We start from the raw sequence: 13835 nt of genomic DNA on the forward strand, positions 1-13835 counted from the left end.
TTCTTTAGCTCGACATCCGCCGTTCGCCCGATTTTGGATCAACGTTACTCGATCGCCTTGTGGTGTTGGCGCCAAATTTGACCTCCAGAAATGTGTTTTTCTTGTCAGCCTCAGCTACCGTCTTAATTTTTATAGTACATGCCAAGTGTTTTTATGTCTTTCTTGCACAATATTTGATACCTTGGTAGCGATCTTTATGAGTGACTCGTCAAATTACACTGCATGTCGTCATAGCTATAGGCGCAGCACGTCACTAATTGCTTACGTCGTGCTTACGCAAAATAACATGGGCGAAATGCCGGCAATTTGTGCAGTCGAGAACGTCGCATTTCATCGCGAAACAAAGGCGTCCACAACACACACACCATCGCCTCCTGTAATGCCAAACGCATCTCGCATTTCCCAATGGGAGTGAGTGGTATGCCTGCAGTACCCACATGTCGCGAGGTGGGGCCCCGAGCTGAACCGGGATCACGGAACCGTACCTGACATCTAGAGTGGTTTGTGCCTTGTTGCCAAGGCAACCGGTGTTTGAGATTGTCAAAGAAATTTGTGCAGTCGAGAATTCGACTGCACAAATTGCCGGCATTTCGCCCATGTTTTTTTTGCGTAAGCACGACGTAAGCAATTAGTGACGTGCTGCACCTATAGCTATGACGACATGCAGTGTAATTTGACGAGTCACTCATAAAGATCGCTACCAAGGTATCAAATATTGTGCAAGAAAGACATAAAAACACTTGGCATGTACTATAAAAATTAAGACGGTAGCTGAGGCTGACAAGAAAAACACATTTCTGGAGGTCAAATTTGGCGCCAACACCACAAGGCGATCGAGTAACGTTGATCCAAAATCGGGCGAACGGCGGATGTCGAGCTAAAGAACATCACACAATTTTTTTACCCTATCTATTTATTTATTTCAATCGCTTTTAGTAACATAGCTGGGCTCTCTGCTTCAATGCAAGCTTTGTTGCGTTATCACCTTCCCTGCCGCCACCGCCGCCACGCCATCGTCTGCTGTTATGTTACAAGTTTATGGCGTGATCACAGAAAAAGACGGCTGCGACCATCGCTTCTATGACACATAAGAGCAGCGAAGCGCTACGCCTGATAACCGCGGAGCACACCGATGTTGCCGATTCACTCATTCGTCAAGCTCGACTGCAATCAGCGCTGTAATGAACCAAATTGTCACTTTTCTTTGCTATTTTTCTCTTGAGTTCGATCATGTGACCCAACAGCTTACTAGGACAAGTATGGACAAATGCCAAGCATTGGGTTCTCTTTGTCATGGAGAGGCTTGTACTGCCCTCTTATGTTGCGGTTACGCCAAACAAATAATTTTTTTTATTGCCAAACATAAAAGCAAAATACTGCATGTTATTTGTATGTTCCATGATCGCTGACTTGGAAGCAGTTGAAACTATAATTTGTTTCGGTAGGAAACATGCTATAAACAGCGCGCATGCGAAACTGCGCCTGTTGCAAATTGCCGCACATTTCGCGGCGCCGTAAGCCGGGGCAATTTTTTGCCCTATTTTGCTTGTATTTTGCGACAAAAACAGCCGCCATTTTCAAGCTGTTACGTAGCATTACGTCACGTTTACGCAGGCTAAAGTTGCCAATGCATGACGTAATCGTTCCCGCCAAGTGTTTAAATTACGTCACGCTTTCTCAGCCAATCACAACGGGGTGTGTATTACAAGCAGTATTGTTGTTGAATAGCAAAGACAGGCTTACGTTGTCATGTCCGCTGCATTTACTATGGTTTTTCATTGCCGGCCAAGAATTATGTACCTTTAGTAACGAGAAATAAGGCAAACTTTAGAACTGGTGTCCGTAAACGACATGAAACGTCAAAATAACGACAGCACACACAACCGCTTTGTCAACCGGAAGCACGTGACCAAAATTGAAAGCCAATCAGAAAAGACTTCCGGAAAATTGCCTGAATTGCCGGCAATTTGTGCAGTCGAGAATAGGGCCCCTGGTCGCTCGCATGCTTGCCTTGTCACCATGCCGCAAGAGCGCTGTAAACAATTGTTAGCTATGCGGCGCGAGATAGTATCTGCGGCCACTCTGTCAGGGGGATGAAACTCCGCCGTTTTTCTGTCCCGTGACTGCAGCGATCCTAACGTTTGGGGGCTGTACTACATACGAGCATAAATGAACGGTGTTGCTGCATTTTATATTTATTACCGGGTTACTTATTAATTACAGTTTTTAATTATGCAAGTGAACTTAAAAGTTGCGGTTCTAGACTGCGAAAATACGAGCGCCACTCGGAGTGGAAAACCGGAACCATGCCTTTCTGCTTCGCACCGCAGAAAAGGGGCGTTTCTTGTCGCGCCCGCAGGTATGCTACGATCCACGGTGTTCCGATAGCCGTTTTTACCACCGTGAAGTTTGTTTCATCGAATCAGACGCATGAATGGATTCGCACCGTCATCACAGATCGTGCTGAACTGAGTGGTGTCAAAATTCTTCACGCCAAGCCGCATAAAATTCTTTTGGATCCCGGCGGACGAAATGTACGATCTGCATGCTGCTCGTTTTGCTTTTCTACTCTTGCACGACATAGCAGGACGCGGTTGCAGCAGATTTATAATTTAAGTGAGCATACACGTGCAGTATTTATTTATTACATTCGGATTGTCTTCTTTTCCTCTTGAACTACGCATGAAATGCGTGGCAGAGCATCTGGCAATTAATCCAACGACTACATTAGCTACACACGTTTGTTTACACGTGCGTTATTGATTTAATGCGTTTCGATCGTGTGTTTTGCATTTTAGCGCAAGTGAATGCACGGTATGCAGCAAAATGTATATGAGGCAACTATACAATAACTAATTCATCAGTGTGAGCTTATCTGCACTTTTTTTATTTTCTTTTGATTGCCTGCGTTTAGTATTTTTTCGTATACCATGTGTTGTAGTTGTTATTATTATTAATAATATAGTGATTATTATAATTATTATCAGTATTATTGTCGTTATTATTATCAGCCTATTTATGTCCACAGCTGGAGGAAGGCATCTCCCATACACTTTTGGCTCAAAGGGTGGGTCCATAGGTTCATATCGGATTGTTAGCACAATGTTAACTAAGTAGTGACTACATTAATTATTTTAATGCGTTTCAATTGTGTGTTCTGCATTTTGTATTCACGTGAATCCACGGCATAGAGCAGAATGAATTTGTAGCAATCAATATACAAACTAAGCAATTACTGTATATTATATATTTATAATTCAATCATAACTATAATTCCAGCACTTATAAGTTATAATTTACGCTTCAGTTCCGTGCTTCAAGTTTCAGCTTTCAGTACAGGAACGATATATTCACAAGAATGCAGTTACAACTATAAGCCGATAAATAATTAGACATTGCAGGTTTAACCTGTCCTAGTAATTTATTAGAGGTTTTTAGATAAGATGTTGATAACCGGTTTACTTCAGGGCCCGAGAAATACCTGAGGAATACATAGCGCGCGAAAGTATATATGACTTAATAATAGTTTAGAAATCCTGGTGTGGGACGGCTGCTTTCGTCTGGAGAAATATATTTTGGATTAGGAGAAAGTGTGGGTCGTTTCCACCGAACACTACAATCGCACAGATAGAAAAACGTATCCGCCTCTCTTAATAATAGATGCTGCTTTTAATTTAAAATTTGTCTTTACTATTGGTGTTGTCACAAGTCGTCTTTGTAGCCAAAATCAATTTAAGAAAGAAAAATTCCTAATATATCAGATAACGTTTATTTCGAATACAGATGCAACAGAGATTTCACTCAAAACTATCGTATGTGCGCTTGAAAGCAGCAATAAAGCTAGTATTAATTCTAACCCAAATATGCACACGTTCTTGTTGATGTTCCAGATCTCGCATTTGGCTCCAGTGTGCGAGAAGGCAGGACCTGGCTCATTTACCACCTCGTCAGACCTACAGCAGCTACCGGCTGTGTCCTGCCCATTTCACCAGCAGAGACTACGCGGACCTTGGACAGATATGCACTGGCTGGATACCTAGTTATTAGCATGCGGCCATGGGCCATACACTTTTGTATGCGACTAAAAGCGCAAAAAATCCAAGTTGTGTTTTCACTGTACGATTGGTACATATAGGCAATAAACATAAAAAAAACTGCGCTCTTTATTTTTGTCTGGATTGTGTTCACTAATAAACCAAAACGTCGTACTTAGAATAAGAGATGAAAAAAGAAGTGGACGCGCAAAACTTTATCAATCAGACCGAAACAATTGCCCTTTTGATAATGTGGCGCCGCCCCCCCCCCCTGCTCGGCTTTTCAGTCCTCATCAAGATGGCGTCTCCTAATGCATGTCTGCAACGCGCCGCATTTGTTTTTACTACCGCCCCCAAACACCAGGAGTTTGTCCGGCGCTGCGAGCGAAAATCGCGTCCCATGCAAGGTATAGGAAGTTTCGCTCCCCTGACTCTGTGCTCGGCTCACACGAGCGCCTGCTCCCCGTGTGAGCCGGCGTCACATTGCCGACATGGCTTTGCATGTGAGGTGCACTAACTTGAGCAAAAAGTGATGGACCCCTGGGTCACGCCCAAACCATGCTCAGTGCGGCCCGCTCCGCAGATTTCTACAAGCACTGGGGTGCCTGCCAAAAAAAAAAAAAAACGAAAAAATCGGGCTGCCAAAATTGTGCAAGGGCAGCGGGCCTGTAGAATGTTTGGACCTGCCTATCTTCTTAATTTGTGTAATAATATAACTCTGCCAGTTATTTTCCAAGCCCACACAATGCTTACAGTTAATGTATATCATCGGAGACGAATTCTGGTGGTATATATATTGTTTGCTACAAGCACCGAATCCGCAAAATGACTCAGCCGTTAAACGAGGCCACGTTAAATTAGGGCGCATTCTTGGCAGCCAGCTCATTGTTGAATTCCCGAGCCACGGCACCACGAACGCAAAACAATGCAGTGCCATCACAAGTTAGGCGGCATGCATTTATTTTTGCCTCCATTTCTGTGCCCTGCTTTTCTTCAAGAAAGCATCATGAGCTCAACAGTATGCCTTCACACCACACGCAAGCACTCGCCGCAGCCGCAAACAATTACACGCCGCATTGCCGTTGACCCGACCAACACCTTTAGCTGCAGCGGCGGTAGTACTTTCAGGGCTTGCAGCACACTTGCGGCATGACGACAAGGCAAATATGCGAGCGAGGAGAGGGTGACATATCGCAGTGGGGTACACACCCTCGCACCCGACATCACAACTGCGCATGTCCGTGGGTTTTCCACGGCCGCTGCCAGGTGACGGCACCGGTATCTCTGGTCGTGCGCTCCGCGGTTCGTATTTCAATTGTCCATGACTGTACGTTCGTTCGTTCATACATAAATACATACATACATACATACATACATACATACATACATACATACATACATACATACATACATACATACGTACGTACGTACGTACGCCCAAGAGCAAAAGATAACGGACCACGAAAACAGCAATTTTGGGTTATTTTTCTGACGCATGGCAGCCCGGGGTGCTACGTGCCGTATTTTTCATTACTTCAGTAACTATACGACATCTCACATGCACACGGCAATTTGTCGGGCTGCTACCAGAAGAAAAATAACCTAAAATTGTCATTGCCCTGGTCCGTAAACTTTTGCTCGTGGCTGTACATACATACATACATACATACATACATACATACATACATACACACATAGATACATACATACATACATACATACATACATACATACATACATACATACATACATACATACATACATACATACATACATACATACATACATACATACATACATACATAAGCGTGACTCGCGAGTGGGCGCTGGCGAAGTAACACACAAGATAACACGAGTTAACGCTCGCTTCCTCGGACCGCGTCTGAATGGTCCGCTGAGGCAGCGGCAGAGGGCAAAGGGGGGGGGGGGGCGACGGTTGACAGGGACACCACAGTATCTGCGCGGATCACGTTTTCGATCTGGGTGGTAGTGTCTTCGCCAGGGTGAATGAAACTTCGAACATTTCTCTTTACATCTCGTATTTCTCGACGCACTCGCCACGCCTCATAAACTGAATAATCAGCAACTACACCCAGCACAATTCCACTTGAAAAATAAAATGTCACACGCCAGTGAACTCTAACCCAGGCATCACACGATGAAAGCTTCGCGTTACATCGATTCCCACCTCTGCGTGAGATTCGCAATTTTTTTTTAATATCTCTGTAGGGGAACATTGCTTCCTACAGGCTTTATTTGGGATTAGAGTTGTAGCAAAAAGCATAGCTGTACGCATTTTGTCCCATGACCCAATACATCAATACTTGTATAAGCAACTGACAGACATTAGGAAACAAGAATCAACGTTGCATTGTGATGCTCTTTGTAAATCCTACCTTTGCAAGATACCGCGGAGTTTTACTTATGTGAAATTTAGTTGCGTTAGAGCTCCATGTCGTATGTAATGACTGTTAAATGCGGTATCAAACAAGCCATCTTGACAGTATACTTATCTCGTTTTCTCTACATGATAAACTTGTGAACCACACCATCAGATATCTGACGGTTCAGAACTCTGTCTAAAAATGTCTTGATTGATCACCCATTCAATATTCGATGTCATCTGGATTCAAAAACTCGTGTTTTTTTCTTCAAATTATCAAGACGGAAGGAGCAGAGACTTAAACAATAGTCCCACGAGATACTCCAAGAAACACTAATTCTTGCCCCTTATCGTCATGTCAACTTTTTAACCCAATTTGTTTATTCTTAGCCAGTAAGAGCTAACTTCTCGTTTTCACTAAGAGATAGACTGTCTCGGAAGGCCTGAAGTTGGCCAAGATCGTCAAACCTGGCCAAGAAAGGCGCAGTGCAATACAATTAGGAGCTGCACAAGCGCACAAGGCGGGCAACGGCTATCTTAAGAAGAAATTAGACCCAAAGGAATGAAATGTATCGTACCACTTTCCTACATGTTCCTGCATATTTTGGTATAAACGTTTTACGCAGCTTGGTGTAGCTGCCGACGTGACGCAAAATTAACTACCAATATGACAGCCCCCCTGCTACATTTATGACTCCCCTAGGAGCTATCTAGCTATGCGGCCAAAAATTTCGTGTACATGTTATTTATATTATGGATAAACACTTCGGCAGTTTTTATTTTGTAGCCCGGCGCGCAGCTTCAGGCGACTCACAGTATACGGGGTATAACAAATACTCGAAAAAAATTTTTTTTTGCCTAAGTTCTTCGTGGAGTGCAGTCCGGCAACATACCGTGGCCGCATATGAGTGCCCACCGCAGGGTTTATTCACATTCCACGCCGAGAGGCAAGGACGACTCCTGAGAAGGCGCCTCACGTAGACCGAGGTAGACGTGGTTGGATGCTGAGTCGTTGCCAGCGCGACTGCGGCATCGTTTTGCGGCAATGAAGATACGCTATCAGTCACCTCTTCTGTGGACGCCGTCACATTCGAGGCCTCCGTCGTACGTGCGCGCGCGAATAAGAAAAAAAAATGCTAAGCACTTCCCGGCCAGTGCAATTTCCTACGGCACTAAGTTGCTTTACGGGGTGGTTCTTTGTCCCCTGCGTCCCCTGCCTGACCGATGGCGGTGTTAGCCGTCTAGCCGTATGTCATTTGTCTGCATTGGCTTATTGCGCAGTTAGAGGTTCCGTGACTTTTTGTTGACAAGATAAAGAGTTCAAGAACTCTCACCTGGAGCTTATTTGCTCAAACGAAAAAATTACAAAAAGTTTTTCTTTTGATTGGTGCAAAATAATGATTTGGCTGTTTCATTATTACCAATGCGTCACACCCATAATTATTTTCAACTTCTATGTAAAGATTTACCCCACTTCCTATATGATGTCACCGCTTCTGATAAGTGATTCCCGTCTATAGCCATGCTTCAGTTTGCTATTCTGATAGCCAAAAAAAAAAGAGAATGAGCTGTCCAAGTACAGCGACTATTTCCGCCCTTGATTTACTTTTTTGGTCCAACGATGATCATATAGAACGAAACCAAGCAATAATAAAAAAATTCGAAGTAAATGCCCCTTTCAAAGAAATTAATACATTAGCGTCATGGCAGGCGAGGAGGATATTTATGATGCATCATCACCGCGGTAGTGACCGACAGCATCAGCCTATGTATTTCCACCGCCGGACGAAGGCCTATCCCACAGTCTTCCAAGCGTTCATGTGCTGCGCTGTTCGAATCCACTCTTTGCCCCGAAATTTTCTTATCTCTGTATCGAGTTATCCTGGTGCGAATTCGCAGCTGCGGCGATCTACTATCGTTGCCGTTGCAAATTTCCAAATGTTTGGAACACTCGAACTCCTCCTGTGAACGTTGCTTGGCGTTTGGCAGCTTGTCGCAGCAGTGAAAAAAAAAAAGGGAAAAAAAGATCGTTTTGCCTCACGAGCGCGCCGCAGCTACGAATTCGAAGGCGAAATTCGCACCATGTAAAACGGGCTTTACACTACTTCTAGTCCTGTCTTTAGGTAGCCATTCTTCTACACTGGTCGTTGCCATTCTTCTACACTGGTTTTACCGGTTGCCACTTTGTTCCCAGCCGAACTCCGCTTCTTCCTCTTAATTTGAACTAATGATTCATCACTGTCCCTTGATCACATTCGCTTCGTTCCTCTCTATAGGACGACGGGAACGATGACGCGATGCCATCTTTCATTTGTATGACCGTTCATCTGCTCCTCCTTAGGGCCGTGGGGGCTTGATGGTAACAGTGGCGATGCGTCGCGGCGTACGTACGGACGGACAAATGTTGTTTTCAAGCAAAACTTGTATGCCTGACTTGCGCCGTCGGTGGCGGCGTACACCGAATCACCTTGAGGCAAAGCCATCCACGCGCTCAAATGATTGTGGGGGGGTGACGACGACGATGATGATGATGATGATGATGCACTTGAAGTGTTTGACACGTACACACTCTGAGGGATTTTTAATTAAGTAGCACAAAGAACCATCAGAACTTTTGCAAATATAGTTTACCATCATGCGAATGCACGCAGTTGCCAGCCAATCCTTGCTTACCCTAACTAGGACGCGGAGTAATTAACCGGATCTGCAGAGGCCTGTGTCTAGGCGGCTCTCTTTGCTTCGTTATATGTGCTCTAGCCGAAAGAAATCAACACATGCCATCTAGGTGTGTGTGTGTGTGTGTGTGTGTGTGTGTGTGTGTGTGTGTGTGTGTGTGTGTGTGTGTGTGCGTGCGTGCGTGCGTGCGTGCGTGCGTGCGTGTGTGTGTGTGTGTGTGTGTGTGTGTGTGTGTGTGTGCGTGCGTGCGTGCGTGCGTGTGTGCGTGCGTGCGTGTGCGCGTGCGAGCGTGCGTGTACGTAGCTGCTTCATAATGCTCCTAGCTGAAAAAACTGGTTCGTTGCCTCGGGGCAGAGACTGACGTAATAATATAATAAACAAAATAACACGGGCGCAAACTGAAACTTGAGACAAGTAGAGGCATAGCCACAAAAGAACCAGCGAAGCATGGACAGCTGTAAAATATGGCTGAACAGCGAAGAGGGGCTGCCTTTTCTGCATGCATAAGGGAACAGCTGCATTCCAAAATGCGTGTCAGCGGCCCTCATGGACATCCGTGGCCACCGACGAGTGTTTACGACACCGAGAACGGAAACAGGGACGATTTCGCGCCTCAACTGGAAACTTGATATTTGTCCATTTTCCCATCATGTACTGCATGCATGGAAAGGACTGCGGGAAAAAAAGCCGCTTCAAGCAGCTTGACGGGACCACCAGTCTTCTTACGTACAGAGCAGCTTTTTCCGGGCGGCGTCAGCGTGGTTAAGTCAGCTTTTTCTAGAACTGAATGACCGCAAGTACATTAATAAAAGAACCGCAGTGAAGTGGAGAGAGTTACTTAAACGCTCACTGTGCATTAAAAGAGCAAATAAACTGACTCCAGGAGCCACGCGAACAGAAGCGCTAAATAAAGACCATGCAAAGGAGTGTATTGCACATTAAAAAATGACGCTAAAAAGCACGCGACATGCATGTGAATACTGCACTGAAGCTAAGTAGATAATACACACATACCGCGGTCACAAACCAGTTATGCAAGAAGACCAACTTCAACAAACCCACATCATATTTTGTTTGTGACTCTGGAATGAAGGCAACCTTGGAGCCAAATGTTTGAAAATTATAAAATAATCTTTTAGGTAACACTGGAAATGCGAATGTATATATGACTTTTCCAAAAATCCCTATTTTTAACAACAAAATCTAACAACATTCCATACGCCCTTATAATTATCAGTAGTAGTCGCAGTAATAATAGTAGTAGTAGTAGTAGTAGTAATAGAAACAACAGGAGTAGTAGTAGTAGTAGTAGTAGTAGTAGTAGTAGTAGTAGTAGTAGTAGTAGTAGTAGTAGTAGTAGGGGTAGTAGTAGTAGTAGTAGTAGTAGTAGTACTATTGCCTGGTGCCGTCAGGTCATAATACATAAGAGAAGACAAATTAAGTTTGCGCTTTTCCTTTGCAAGGCTGATTTCGACAGTGTCCTGTTTTATAGTTACTTCTGCGACAGTAAGTTGGGTTTTTTCATTCGTTTAACGTGCTGGAGCTACAACTGGGCTATGAGGTTCGCCGTATAAGCTACATGTTAACTGACACCACACTGGGACCTTCAACGTGCGCCAAAATTTCGACGCAGGGATGGTTTTGTTCCTCGCCTACACCAGAAAAACCGCCTCGCTTGTGTTTGTACGCACTCGAAATAATGGCGATGTGCATGGGTAAGCACTATGATTTAAAAACTTAGCATATCACATCACATTTGGTATTTTTAGACGACGCATGGGGCCCTATAATGAAACAAACAGCGGTACTTGCTCAATAAAAACCACGAAAAGATGCATTTTTTGTACATCGATATGAATACACATCATTGGAAGTGTCAGTTATCGGAAAGAACAAGTAATAAGTGTCGAATTATTACGCAAGATATGTATTCTCACTTTCGCGAACTCTAACAGTACGCCCCCCCCCCCCCCCCCCCTCTCCAGTTCCGTCACATGGTCGGCAAGAGAAAATTGTGCTAACAGGAAAAAAAGTTTTCAGATAAGCGCAGTAAGTTTGAAAATGATTATTTTTCTGCGATGTAATCTGGTGCCCAACAGTCCTGACCAAAGCATTGTGCCGAGCGCAACGAGGACGTGCGATCATTGTACTCCTCGATCTACAGGTAAAGCAACTTATTTTTGTCCCTCAGTAGAACGAGTAGGGAGAAAAAAACGTAAACGTTTGAAAATCAGTCTTTTGAAAGCTGGAGACTACTTTCCTCTAGTCTAAGAAAGTAATCTCCTTGCTTGCCTGCCAAAAGCGCAGAGCTGGACGACCGCCCCACCATTACCCACAAAACTACGCACGTACATGATGACTCAAAAACAGAGGAAATCTATCTACTCACCGTTGGAATTTCACCTGATAGGGCAGTATCCGTAAAAACAACGTTGCGACCAAGCTCGCAGGATGGGGAACTCCACTCCTTCGTTCGCCAACCCAAACAATGAAAGCGTAGAGGACGACAGCATATTTTGGTCCCGCGCGCGTTGTTTATCTGTCTTGCTTATCGTTGCACCGACGTTATACCTTTCCTTATCAGTCTCGTAAGCCAGCCACGCTCGAGGACTGGACCGTCCCGGCATCGCCTCGGCCATGCTACGGGCGATGCTGCCACGGTGCTCGTGCGCCCTGCGGCGTATTCAAGTACGGCTGGTTTTTATTGTCCTGGCAGGGCAGGCTGCGCGGCCGTTTGTTCCTTTTATCCCTGTAACGATTACAAAAGCTCGAAGTCAGTGCGTACAGATGTTTCTCCATGACTCTGGACAGTGTTTCTCGCTGAATTCCGGTCGCAATGATAAGCATATTTCTACGCGGGACGTAGTTGTGCTGATTAAAAAAAAAACAAGCAGAGACAAGAGAACGTTATATCCAGCCGGAAAACTGGCAGGTACAAAGTGCCATTACGCCGACATGGCGTACACTTCCCGCAAACTTAAAGGCTGAAGAGGTGATCGGAACTTGCAACCAGAAGTTCATAGGTAAGCCCTCTAAGAGGGAAACAGACTTGCGAACAAAGCTCCCACAGACTATAGCTGTCGATCACCACTTTAGGCCCGTTTTCAAATAGTCAACGTCATATCAAGGTTGGCCCATTTTTGTGACAAAATCGCCGCTTCCGGTCGTAAGAACTAGTTCATAATGATCTTCCTAGCCCAATTCGCAGCAATCGCTCAAGCACCGCTTAGAAGTACGTCGAGAGCTCTTCCACAAACAGCGTTTAAGTTTTTTACTACCGTTGCCAGAGAAAACGAGGGTAACAGCACACGGCGGCTCACAAGATGCTTTGTCGGACGTGATCCCAGTTTCACGCGTGTGGCCGTAGATCAGTGATTCCGACTACTCATCATCACGCAGACGCCGTCGTCATAACAAAGGTTGCAGTTGCGCTATAGGCCAACAAAACTATTGTTCCGGTCATGGAATTGTGATTACGCTCAAACTGGCATTGCCCAATGTGCAAGCAGGGCATATGATGCCAGCAGTAAAGCAATTTGTACGCCAATGTATATCTCGTTCATGCACACTATTGTTGCTAAAGTGTTGTCTGCAACTATAATGTCCATGCCGGCTAAAATTTGGCTAAAGAACGCCCCAGAAAGGCAACAAAAAACCGACGCCTCAAAAACCTGTCAGGGTTCCCGAAGATAGGCTTCGCCAAACAGAACGAGCATGCACAAATGTATTTCTAAAGGTATGATAATCTTTTCCAGCAGCTCACGGGGAAAATTAGCGGGTCACCCTCCGCCATCATCAGCTTCAATCTGCCGATGTCCACTGCAGGGCGAATGCATCTCTCGTGTGCTTCCAACCGATCTTATCATGCTTTAGGCGACTCGATTCTCCGCCCGTAATTTTCTCACCTCATCTTTACACGGAGTTTTCTGCCCGCCCATAATAATGCCCCTATAAGAAAAAAAATCCCCGGGACACTTAAGCCAGCTTATGCGTTTTCAATGCGAAGACATCGGGGCTTTCGCTGGCGATACTTATAAAAGATATCTTTGCAACAACATCGTGTTCGCGCCTCTTTTTTTTTTTTCATTTTTGCTCTCCTCGCCGCTGTCTTCATTTCCTCTGTTTCGACCTTGTCGAAATATTTGCGGGGTCGTCCGCGCTTAGCCGTTACAGAAACTGGCACTACATTGGACGTGCAAGATCCTTCAATCCCGAGACACTGTGCGAATTACTTCGGCAGGCATTTTGGCGACACCTACGCCACTGCTTGCCTACAAGAAGCGTTCTCCTCGGTTGGAATGCACATATTCTCCTCATGTGCAGCATAGCTTCGTTTAGCAAAATAAAAGCAAACGACCACGGAAAGACTTAACGTTGTCTGTCTGCGGTTGTCTGCTTTTATTTTACGCTAATCGCAGCGATGGATCACCTACACCAACTACCCTAAACTCACGCTCCCCTCCTCACGTGCGCCCCCCCCCCCCCCCCCCCCCCCCATTGGCTACGCCGTCATGTGCTCAAAAACGCACGCCCCAGCCAGAAACGTGGAGCCGCCATGGCGTCGGGGTAGCGTGCTCGCTCCTGGAACCTTGGTGAAACGATTCCATTAATCCTACCAAGACAGAAATGTATGAAATATTTTTTCCCAAGTCAACAATTTGCTTCTTTTACAAAAACCTCCCTGGGAACTTTGAAGTCCATCTGAGCTTTTTAAACGTGCTTTTACTCTTCATGCCCCCGGC

At 45.2% G+C, this 13835-nt stretch overlaps 1 protein-coding gene and 1 pseudogene across 3 annotated transcripts in view; both read right to left on the bottom strand.

Annotated features, from left to right (window-relative positions):
• LOC144138757 (uncharacterized) overlaps positions 1–11646 on the bottom strand; it is a 46572-nt gene extending 34926 nt beyond the window's left edge. The window contains exon 1 of one of the 3 annotated variants that reach the window (XM_077671177.1): positions 11497–11646. The gene's annotated coding sequence lies outside the window, so the exon portion shown is untranslated. Of the gene's footprint in view, positions 1–11482 lie in introns of all 3 variants that reach the window. The other 2 variants (XM_077671170.1, XM_077671185.1) reach the window with 2 other exon arrangements.
• LOC144155501 (uncharacterized) overlaps positions 1–13835 on the bottom strand; it is a 339376-nt pseudogene that overhangs the window by 182013 nt on the left and 143528 nt on the right.

Source organism: Haemaphysalis longicornis, unplaced genomic scaffold (genome assembly GCF_048455015.1).
Source record: "Haemaphysalis longicornis isolate Haplotype H1 unplaced genomic scaffold, Haemaphysalis longicornis Haplotype H1 scaffold_1, whole genome shotgun sequence".
NCBI lineage: Eukaryota > Metazoa > Arthropoda > Arachnida > Ixodida > Ixodidae > Haemaphysalis > Haemaphysalis longicornis.